Genomic DNA, 12312 nt, shown 5'->3' with positions numbered 1-12312 from the left:
AACTCCGTATATACAAGTATATAAATATATATATATAGAAGTGCCATCTCTTATTAAGTCTTCCAGAAATTCTGTTTGAGTGAAACTCATCATGAGATGTGATCTGTGAAGGAGAATCCAGGCTAGGAAGTATTAAAAAGTGTGCCGTAGTCTGTGTGTCCTATGGGTCGTAGCAATCTGCCCCATTCAGGCATGTTACCAAAAACATTTCCTAAGTTACCTGAGTCCTACACATGTTTTTGGTAACACATGTTTCTCAGAGACTGAAACGTCAGTCACTTACAGTCAGTGTAAACCTTTAATGTATTTACAGACATTTGTTTTTAAAAGCTCTGAGCCAAGCTGTGCTGTAACTGGCAGAGACGGAAAGCAGAGAAGATGCTGCTTCTTTCCAGAAGGAAAACCTTTTCATTGATGTAGTTTTACATGTAGCTGCATAGTACTGTCTCGCTAGACGTCTCTTTATTACCTCTCATTCTTGTAAACTTAGTAAATAGTAACGGCCGCATATGTTTATTTTGTACAAAAGAAGTGACACTACGGAATCACCTTTAACCGTGTTTACCATTCCTCATCTGTTACTTGACTTATTGTGGTTATGTCGGAGGGTGACACGCATTAGGGAGTGGACTCTTTAGCATGCAGGGTCGGGCTTCCCCGGAGACCAGAAGGCCTCTGGTAGACTGCTGTATAAGTGTGATGTCAGAGATTTATATGGTGGTGTGAAGGAAGAACAAGGCAAGGGTTTTCTATTCACTCCTCCTTAGATGTTGTGAGATGCTTTTAGCTTGAAAGGCAAAGTTGTCTCTCCAGGTTCTTATAGTTTGTCAGATTATCCAGACTGGTTAAATGAGGGCTGTGATGTGCAGGCAGTGAACATGTTAGTATAATAAACCAAACTGTCTATTATATTCCCCATATTTATTTGTAGAAACCATATTCACTTTTTTGCTCAGAATTAGAGTAGAATATCGATGCCAATCTCATAGCTATAGTTGGCTTACATTAGCATAACAACTGGACTACAGCTAGCCCAGCGCTGTGCCTTGACTGGTGTCTCAGTCATTAACAGGCAACTTATTTCATTTTCGGTTTTAAAAAAAAAAGTAATATTAAGAAGAAATATAGCAAATTCATTTTTAATTAGTGGCCATTTGAAGAGCAGGATGTGAATTTTTCTACACAGTCACAGTTGCCAAAGCTAACGCTGTAAGCTTAGCTAACACAAGCTGTAGTGTATTCAGTCTTTAACTTTCAGTAAGAACTTAGAGTAAGCACACTCCCAAAAATGGTAAATGATTCAGTACATACCTATATCAGATGTATTTAAGCACAATGTCACCATGGACTTGCACATATTCTTGTGACTCTAGGAAAAGCGCAGAAAAGCTACATACTGCTTTATTGGAGGGCCTTCTTTTGACCGTGCCAGAGCACTTTCACAGCTTACTTCTACTCTTAATGGAACTGAGCCGTCATTAATTGCATCTGTGACCAATAAAATGTCAAGAAACAAGTTCAGGTCCCCACAGTTGTTTCTTCAGAAGCAGAAAGTGTTTTTTAGTATATCAGCGCAGTTGCTCCAGTAATCCACAAGATGGAGCACAAGATTGGGGGGTGGAAAAGTTGGCTGAAGAGGCTAAATATCCTGAAAGAAACATTAAGAGAGCCCAATAAGCACAGTGATCATTCTAAGATGAGCACACTTCTACTGATCGTATTTAAGGAGCTTTTGAACAGGAAAGGAAAGCTGATAGGAAGCTGTTCTTGTAGATGAACTTCAGTTAGTTAGCCGACTGTTTGGACCTTCTGGTTCTGATTTACTCCTAAACTATCAGGCTACATGTGGTTTTGTTTTTTTGGCAGGGGGGTGATTAGTGTTTATTTCTAATTAAATTACTCCAAAACCAGGTGCTCTGTGAAACAATACATTATCACCATCTGCTAACCTAGCTTAACCTACCACGTTGGATAGGTTAGAAAGTCTGCTTTATAGGTAAAGTCGTGCTTGCTGAAAAAGATGATGAAGAACTTGATTATTCTCAGTGTATGTCGGGACAGCTTGTAGCTCAGACCACGTCCTGTCTGTGATTGCCTGCCTCGTTGTGTTCATGTTGTAATAAGTGAAGATTAGCCAGCCTGCTGCAATGCTATCTCTATATATTTCAACCCTGGCCACCTCTGCTGGCCCCCGCATCTCCTCCTCACATTGTACAGTAATGTAAAGAAAAACGTATATAATCAGACTGTGCGTGTTTTACTTTGCTTTTATTTCTGGGGTGGGTGTTCATTTCTTTTCTTTCTTTTGGGGGGTTGGGTCTTGAGGGGCAGATATCGACTGAGGTTTTTTGTTGTTGTGTTTGTTGTTGTTGTTGTTTTCAGTTTTTATTTGTTTTGTTTTTTTGTTTTTTCCCCCTGATTTGTAGTGTAATGTAGAAAATGTCGAGTGTACTGTGTATTGCGTGTAGTGGATTAGCTCTAACTGCTGAGCCTGCATGTAGAGCAGGCGTAGTGTCAGTATTGATGTCCATGTACCTCTAATCTAGTCCTACTCTGCTAATCATATACAGTCTATCTTTTGTACTAAAAGAAGGACAAGTACATATTTTATCCTCTGATTTTAACCGTCGTTTATCCACGTTCAGTGACGCAACTTTTTGTTGGTTTTTGACACTGTATCCACAGAGAAATTCCGACGAAGCCAGCTGGTATTAACAAAAGCATTGCCAAACAAAAAGCTTTGTATTGAAACTTGAACTACAAAAGAGTGGTTAGTTTTTACTGTGTGCTCTGGTGTAGACAGTGGCAGCCACTATATGACAATGCTTTTTTTTTTTTTTTTTTTTTTTTTTGTATGTGTGTGTGTTTAACAGTATTACATTGACTTTCATCTGTGCAGTGCCAACAGTCATACATCACTGTTTACTTTTAATATCCTGTGGCCCTCAGTGTGAACAGTTTGCCTTTTTTTCTGTGTAGTCCTTAAAAACAAAAAAAATTTATGAAATCAAAACACCAAAATTACTCAGCAACCACGATGGAATCGGCATCAGGAATACACAGTTTTTATTCTTGCGTGTAATGTTGTTTTGTGTGGAAATGTAGGCAAATTACATGGCATATGTTTCAGAAATGGGTCCATCTATTGTTTGGTTTTGATTAACTATGATTTCTTGATAACTGCATGAATAGAAAGATAAAACTTGACTACTTACCATCGCTTTCCACTGCTGGCGGCTGTGCAGAAAGTCACTGGTGTTGATGAAGAACATTAGCTAGGCAAAGGTTTGCAGGACAACTGCTCCACTGTAGTGAAAAAAACAAAACATTTTTTGCATTTTGCATTGCTTTCTCTGTGAATTACAAAACATTACCTCTTGTATTTCTTACTACTGGTCATAAAAGCATAATGTCATGTCACAGCACTTTAAAGAGATCATGAGTGTTTATATAAGCAACACAATGTATAAATATATAATTACAATAATAACTCAAACTTCCATTTTTTTTAAAAATTAAACAAAACAAGAAAAGTAAATCATGTCCGTTCAGTGTTCTGGCTGAAGGACATTGCTTTGTTGTTGATATGCCAATGTGAATTGTTTCATGGGTGGAGTGGAGGGGGAAAAAGCACAAGTAAAAAGAAAAAATGAAAAGAAAAGAGCACAGTTCTTCTGGTACCTTCTATCATATCTGTCTGTGTATCTAACCATGTCTGTTCTTCGTGTTCTTCAACCTTTAGGGCCAAAATTCATTGAAATGTCTTAGTCCTGTCAGCTGTGTATCGTAAACTGTTACAAAATGATAAATAAAATCTATTTTAAAGATCACTGCTCGGTGTTGTCTTTTAAACTTTTGTTGATTTTAATGCACGTGCATTAAAATAATGCACGTACTTTATATGTATGGAAATGACTTGAGCTACAACCCCCCACCTCCCACACACACAAATCACAGTACAGAGGCTACAAGATTGAAATGTTCACATCTTTTTGCGAGTTGGGATGGGAATTGCTAAGAATTTAGCGATTCAGATTCTATTATTGATATCGCTTAAAGATTCAATACCTTATCAATTCCCTTATCGATTCTCATTGGCTCCACTTTGAGAGTCACCAGCATATCAAAGGCATTCATACAAATGAATTACATGCTGCGTGGTCAAATGTTTGAACATGTTGGAGGTATTTCCCCTCTTTGTTGTGATCAGCGTTGGGGTTATTACTCAAAACAGTTACTACACATGTTATACAGAACGCTCTTCTTAAAGGTAATGCAGTACGTTATTTAATTACACTAAGGAAAAAGACATTCGTTGTACTACTTTTTTCGTTACTTTCATGTTACTCTGTAAAATGATCTTAAACACACTGTCTCATAATTAGCAATTAACCCTGTGATCTTTCCCTTAGTATTTAGGTATGAACATAAAGCCGACAACACAAACTTTAAAGCGATCGTCACAGTGATTCTACTGCAGAAACATGAACAGTTAGAAACAGGCTGCAGCCTTACTGCTCATCCGCTTCACTGCAAATGAAGGCTCACTTTATAACTGTGCTGGGCTTGGGTTTACCAATCACTCAGCTTTAACGTCACTCTGGCTTCTTGGCCAGATGGATGTTCTTGGCTAGCTTAGCGTTAGCATGCTGTCTGTACAGATGCTTGTGAAGAGCCGAAGTTATGTTAACAATTTAATCTAGATTTTTCTGGCCTGGAGCAGTCTCCACTTAATCCATCGCAGTCTCATCCTTTTGTGCAATATGGACTAAAGTTAAAGTTGATAGCATGCAGTGTAAAATGCACCTTTACTCAGTTTGATACACTGTATTAGGACTAATGTTAGTTTTACATCTTTCTGCTGACAATTAGTTTGGACACACTGTTTCTGCTCATCCTGTTGCATCATATTTTGAAGATGTACAGATGGCCGACCAACTTTTCTTTAAGTCTCTGAACACAACAGCAAAACTTAAATCTTCCTTCCATTATCCTTGAACTTCTCGCAGTATATAGCTAGCCTTCCCTGAGCCTGGTTCTGCTAGAGGTTTCTTCCTGTTAAAAGGGGTTTTCCCCCCCACTGTCACCAAGTGATTGCTCATAGAGGTCATTTGATTGCTGAATTATTGTAGGGTCTTACCTTACAATATAAAGCGCTTTGAGGCAACTGTTGTGATTTAGTGCTATATATGTAAAATTGAATTGAATAGAGCCTTCGTGTTTAAAATTACAGTGTACAGCTACTAAATCAACACTTTGATTCAACTTGAGATATCATGTTTGCTTTATTTTTCATGAAATAGTAAAAGGTCACAGATCTAACCTGGTCATGAAACTACTTGTCCCTAAATTTTAACTTTCAGCCTCTTAACATGTAAAAGAATTGCTGCAATTCACTAAACACTTGATACTTTTTTTTGTTGTTCAAAAACCCATTTAATTTAAGCTGAAAGTCTGCACTAACTGTTTGATTTAAAATCCACTTTGGAGGTGTACTGAGGCAAAACTGTAAAACAATGTTACAATTTTAAGAACAGAGGACTTGTATCAGGATGAAAACTTTCATCACAGGAAATAAGGGGTTGCTCTGTAATTATTTTGAGTGGGATCAAACCAATCTTCTCCTCACTCTATGGGTCAAAGGGTCAAGGTTTACAATACAATGCCTAGAATTAAACATGGTGACTTAAGAAAGTCTTGGGAAATAAAGGGACTTTAAAGGGAAAGGGTATTAAACTGTAATTTCCACTGTTAAGCAAAATTTTCAGTCTTGCTAACCTCTTAACATTTAATTCTTTAACACTGCTAAGCTTAGATCCATTTTCTTCTTCACGCTTTTTAAATAGTGCATGTACAGTGATTCAACATATATGCACCCATGCCAATGAAGCTGCACAGGTGATCACTTACTCCACTGTATGTCCTGGATGCTGGACGTAATGATCACACTACCCATGTGGAGTCAGAAGAGGGCAGTATGGCTGTAAATATAAAAGAAAATCATCAACACGTAGGCAAAGCTTTACCCTTCTTAGTCAGCACTGATGTGAAGAGTACAAGCAAAAGATGAGCAACAAAAAGACACATTTTTATTCATGTGGGGGGAAAGATTGTAGCTTTCACTTCTCTTTTATTTGGATATGGATATTTTAATATCTTAGTTGAGTCCTAAAATGAAGCCATGCGTGGTGGTGTAATGTTCATCGACACCTAAGATACAAAAGAGATGCCTTTAGAGCCTTCTGTCTTATTTATCTTCACTGGTACAACAGCCCCAAAAACCATCCTTGATATATAACCTGTATTACTAAGTTCTCATTCATCCATTTGTTTCACTGGCATAAAAATATCTCATCATTGATCTAAGGAAACTCATAAACACAGTACAGTGCGTAACTGATTAATGGCTCAGGGATTGTAAGGTTTCAGAATTAGCCTGAGGATATAAAGATTTCTTCAGTGTTAAATTAATTACATTATAGTCATCAGTAAAAACCTTTCAAAAAAACCCTCAGTTAATAGCTCAGTTGTAATATTTCTAGATTCTGTTTCAGCATTTTTGCTAAAGTTTGTGCCTTTTCATCCAAATGAAGGCTTGTAGTGTGAATGCTTCCAAAATGTTTTTTATATTTATGCTGATATTCATTGCATTATATCAGATACATCCACCGCTTCTGTCCTCTTCCAAAACCTTTGTAACACATCAAGATATCATAAATATCAAATCTTTTTTGTACACATCAGACAAGATTCTGAGATAAGCAGCCCAGTAGTCACCATAGGTGCAGTATGTAACCTCGACAGCACATTCTCTTCATTTGTGAGGCATCTTGTCGCAGACCAAAAGCATTAACCCCACTGTGCTAAGAGACCAAAATCCAAAGGAATCATCGACTGAGACTGATGACTGCCGGACCCCGCAGCAATTTGGGCTAAAGTGGCTGAAATGTCACGTAGGATAGATGAATGGACACATCAGATTCATCATCCTTAAAATGTTCAGGTCCTTCATCAAGTGTAATCAGAAAAGGGCAGTGAGAGTGTGACTGTAAGACCCAACAGACTCTTTTACAGGCACAGCAACTGCAGCCAAGCTATTTTATCACTGGGTCATAACATCCATCATGAGTACCACCAGACTACAGGATTAAGCTACATAATGAACACAACTAGATGTCATTGGCTTATTAGCCGCTAACACACACACACAAGGCTTGTTATTCTCTTTGCTGGTGAACTATCAGGTCTGCTTATAAGTTCCAGAATCCCATCAGTTACAGCAGTTTTGTTAGAAAAACAACATGATGCAATGAAGTGCCTCATAGCTGCTGAATTCTAAGTACCTTTCTGGACAGTAACAGACAGAGGACAACTGTGGAGGCGTAACTGCTGATTGTTATCCACGAATACTTACCATATTCTACTGAGAACAGCAGTGGAGTGTTGCAGCCTTTGTTTTGAGGGGTGGCTGAAGGACATTTCCCAGACTGAGGTTTTCATTTTTGACAGAAAGTAATTTTGCTGCTTGTGGGTCTATTGTTGCTTGTTGTTTGAAAGGTGACTTTAGTTCTGGGAATCCATCTTACGAGAAAAACAGCCTTCATTCAGGGTCACAGGCAAGCAAGCTATTGGTCCTTCACCTTTGTCAGGAGTAATATATGACATACCCACTGCTGTGACACCTTTATAATACTGCGGGCCACATGAGTAAGTTCAACCTTAAGTGTTAACCTACAGTATATTTTGTATAATGGATCCATTCTTTAAATCATTTGTCAAATAAAAGCATGCAACTTTTTTCTCCTTTTTTAAAAGAGAACTCTTTTATGAGCCTTTTTATTTCAAAAACCTTGGCTAACCTTGGCTAATTAGCATAGTTATATATTCTGTTGATTAGCAGCAGTTGCTGACCTCAGAATAAGTTCCACAAATATGACATATGGGAGGAATATAGAAAGCTTAGTTATACTAGTTTAGCTGATGTTTTACAGCTTGATGTAGGAACTGAATACTGAAGTATTGAATGCTAGCATGAAGTTAGCATGAAGCTCACACCACATTTTGGCCCGATTTTGTAACTTTTTGTTGGTTACAAAAGGTCAGGGGTCTAGAATCGAGCATTCCAGAGTGGGACACGACTCTTTATGTACAAAAAAGTGGCCAGGTGGAAATGAATATGGAAATGCCATTTATCCCTGCTGGGCTTAAGCCTAGCTATCGTGAAACATGTACGTCTCTGGACCAGGAGAGAAACCTAGAGGACATGCAAACTCTAGATTGTGGATTTGAACCCAGTGGTCTGTTGTTGTGAGGTAAGAGTGCTAACTGCTGCATCACTGTGTTACCTAGTATGGGAATGCATGATGTTTGCTCATTTATTCACTTAATAATTTATTAAAAAAGACAAATTTGCTGTAGTTCTGTGATGTTGTCTATGACAACATGTTACCAGAGATCAGGGTATGCTGAGAAGATCCTGCTGTGGAGAATGTGGTGGACAAGATGACATTACTGATGTAAGGGATTCTATATATTCTCCAGTAGTAAAAGTGAGTAAGTCTTACAGACAACTGCAACAAAAACATGTTACTGCAATGAAAATGTGATGCGAAAGTATCAAATAACCATTCAAGTTCAGAGATTTAACAGATGGAAAGGTTTTTAATTATTTACACCTATACCTATTACACCTAATACTAATGTTGACAGGCCCATTTATTATATTTTGGACCAAAAAGAAGTCCAGCTGCCTTCATTTCGAGCCCTTAAGAATATTATGACCTAAATTACTGTGGACCGACACAGAAATCAGTGACTATGACATCAGTGATTTGTGGCTCAAGGATAAACACTGTAGTTGGTGATTCTAATACATAATTATATTTATGAATACAAGAATGTTGCTTTCATTGAGCTGTTCATGAAACAAGTCCCTGTTAAATAGCTGATCTGTCATTTGATTTTAAGTCATAATTTGTTACATGGCAATATCTTTCCTAAATTAATTGCATTATATTTAAAGCCTTGAACTTTTTGAACTCTCACAAGCTAAAATGAAAATAAACCTACCCTCAGATAAATCTAGTTTTAGAATAAATAAAATATTAGAAAAAAAATAACATGTACTGGCTACCATGACTACCTTGTGAAATCCATATTTGAATCCCCAATATTGACTTTCTGACTACCTCCATCTTGGTGTTTTGAAACCACATGTGAGAAGTAAGGGCGTAGATCTGACTGGGAAACCGAGGACACTCCACACTCTTAAGGCAGGGACTTGTTGTTTACAATCAGAAATCTTTTTAACAACCAGAGAAGTCGCCCCCTGATGGTTGTTAAAAGAATACAAGTTTAAGACACTCCAGCTTTGGCTCTGAATATTTCGATCTCAAAAACTTTGTTGTTCTCTTGTTATTTTTTACAAATGACCATACGTCCATTTTCATAAGCTTGGTAGTTGTGGCTAGTAAACATGTCAACCCGATGACTGCACTTGATCGTCCCATCCAGAACAGTCAAATCCTTCCCAAATCAAAAACCCTGGATTAACGGAGATGTTCGCGCGGCACTGGCGGCACGGAACACCGCCTTTGCCTCCGCGAACACATCGGACTACAAACACGCACATTACCAACTCCGGAAGACGATCAAAGCAGCCAAACGTGAGTACAGGGACAGGGTGGAACAACAGTTTGACAACCCTCGGAGTATGTGGCAGGGACTAAACACGATCACAGACTTTAGAGGGAAACCCAGCACACCGCAGACCACGGCCTCTCTGTGTGAGGATCTAAACGTATTCTACGCTAGATTCGACACAGCGAACACCATGAGACCGGACAGTGTGCGCACCGCGGATGACGTCAGTGCGCACACTGTGTCTGAGGAGGATGTGCGGAAGTGCTTCAGGAAGGTGAACGCACGCAAAGCTACTGGTCCGGACGGGATTCCCGGCCGAGTCCTCAGGTCATGCGCGGCTCAGCTGGCTGGAGTGTTCACGCACATCTTCAACCTTTCCCTCTCTCTGTCTGTAGTCCCAGCCTGCTTCAAAATGGCCACCATCGTCCCTGTACCCAAATCCTCCACCATCTCCTCATTGAACGACTGGCGACCTGTAGCCCTGACCCCCATCGTAAGCAAATGCTTCGAGAAGCTGGTCAGGGACTTCATCTGCTCTGCACTACCCGACTCACTGGACCCTCTACAGTTTGCATACCGCCACAACAGGTCCACTGATGATGCCATAGCCCTGACACTACACACTGCCCTGTCACACCTGGAGAAGAGAGACACGTATGTGAGGATGCTGTTTGTAGATTACAGCTCAGCATTCAATACCATCGTTCCCTCGAAGCTGGACAGGAAACTGCAGGATCTAGGACTGAGCAGCTCCCTCTGCAGCTGGATCCTTAGCTTCCTGTCTGACAGACGCCAGGTGGTCAGACTGGGCAGCATCACCTCATCCCCCATCACACTGAACACTGGTGCTCCACAGGGGTGTGTACTGAGCCCTCTCCTGTACTCACTCTACACCTACGACTGCACAGCCACTAACAGCTCCAACATCATTGTGAAGTTTGCGGACGACACTACAGTGGTGGGTCTTATCACCAACGGTGATGAGACGGCTTACAGGGAGGAGGTCAGCGCCCTGACCCACTGGTGTCAAGACAACCATCTCACCCTCAACGTCGCAAAGACAAAGGAGTTGATAGTGGACTTCCGGAGGTGCAGAGAAGTACACACCCCCATCACCATCAACGGCGCTGCTGTGGAGAGAGTGAGCAGCTTCCGGTTCCTTGGCGTACACCTGGCTGAGGATCTTACGTGGTCAGTACACACAAACAAAACAGTGAAGAAGGCGCAGCAGCGCCTCTTCTTTCTCAGGAGACTGAAAAGATTCGGCATGAGCCCCCGCATCCTCAGGACCTTCTATCACTGTGCCATTGAGAGCATCCTCACTGGATGCATCACCACCTGGTATGGCAACAGCACCGCCTACAACTGCAAAGCTCTCCAGCGAGTAGTGCGGTGCTCTGAACGGATAATTGGAGGTGAGCTTCCCTCCCTCCAAGACATCTACAGGAAGCGGTGCCTGAGGAAAGCGGGGAGGATCATCAAGGACTCCAGTCACCCCAGCCATAAACTGTTCAGACTGCTTCCATCAGGAAGGAGGTTCTGCAGCATCCAGTCCCGTACCAGCAGACTGAGAGACAGCTTCTTCCACCAGGCCATCAGACTGCTGAACACGTCATAGACACCTCAGCTTCACTACTGGAACTTCAACATTATGCACTCCACACTGTATATAAATGCCACTTGTTTTGCACATATTCAACTCTGTATATTTTATATATTTTATTATTATTATTATTATTATTATTTTATTTTATTTTTTTACTATTTAATTTGTAAAAATGTGTATACATACACACACACACACACACACACACACACACACACACACACGTAGGAAAATATTTAGTATACACATCCAGAAATGCATACACTATTATATATTGTACATATATTTATTAGTTTCAGGTTGGCCATTCTTGTATTTTGCTCGTTTGTGTTGTTGTGTTTGCACATCTCTGTTGCTTGTGGGGCTCGCACACAAGAATTTCACTCGCATGTGCTGTGCCAGTGTGCCTGCACATGTGATGTGACAATAAAAAGTGATTTGATTTGATTTGATTTGATCATTACGTTTGCCTCTTTTTAATTAGCTGCTTTGTATTTATAATTGGTAAAAACTACTGATTTAATTGACGTAGCACTTACTTTGTCTGATTCATTCAGTAATGTAGTGTAGCCTTGTTCAATCTGTCTGTGTTGCTGACAGATTTGAACACTGTCTGAGCATTATGTTGGCTGAGCTGAATGTTCAGCCGCAAACCTGTCAGTCTCCCAGTAATTGCTTTGCCACTCTGTATTTCTTTTCGGATTACCAAAAGATAGTAGAACATGTCAGCTGTTAAATTGAAGGAAAACAGTCTCTGTAGTAAGCTAACAACACAGACTTTATTGAATTAACATAGTGTTGTCTTTGCCAAGGTTTTCACAATATGTCCATCTCAGGAAAAGTTAATTCCTGTTTCCTGAAGGGTGACTCAGCATATCTCTTATGAATTAAAGAACAGCGAGTGTTGTTGTTGGTGCTGATGCAAATATTTATAGAGCATGTGGGGAAATGTGTTTTCTTGGCACTGCATTAGCGTTTAAACCCCACATGTGCCAAGTCTGTTGTTACCAAACCTCTGATGCCAGAATAGAGTGAAAATAATTCTTCCTAGGGTTTTTCTTGCT

Source organism: Diplotaxodon limnothrissa, linkage group LG18 (genome assembly GCF_057381915.1).
Source record: "Diplotaxodon limnothrissa isolate DT_005_m linkage group LG18, D_limnothrissa_male_GT1.1, whole genome shotgun sequence".
Classification (NCBI taxonomy): domain Eukaryota; kingdom Metazoa; phylum Chordata; class Actinopteri; order Cichliformes; family Cichlidae; genus Diplotaxodon; species Diplotaxodon limnothrissa.
The sequence above is the reverse complement of the archived record's forward strand: the minus strand, read 5'-3'. Positions refer to the sequence as shown.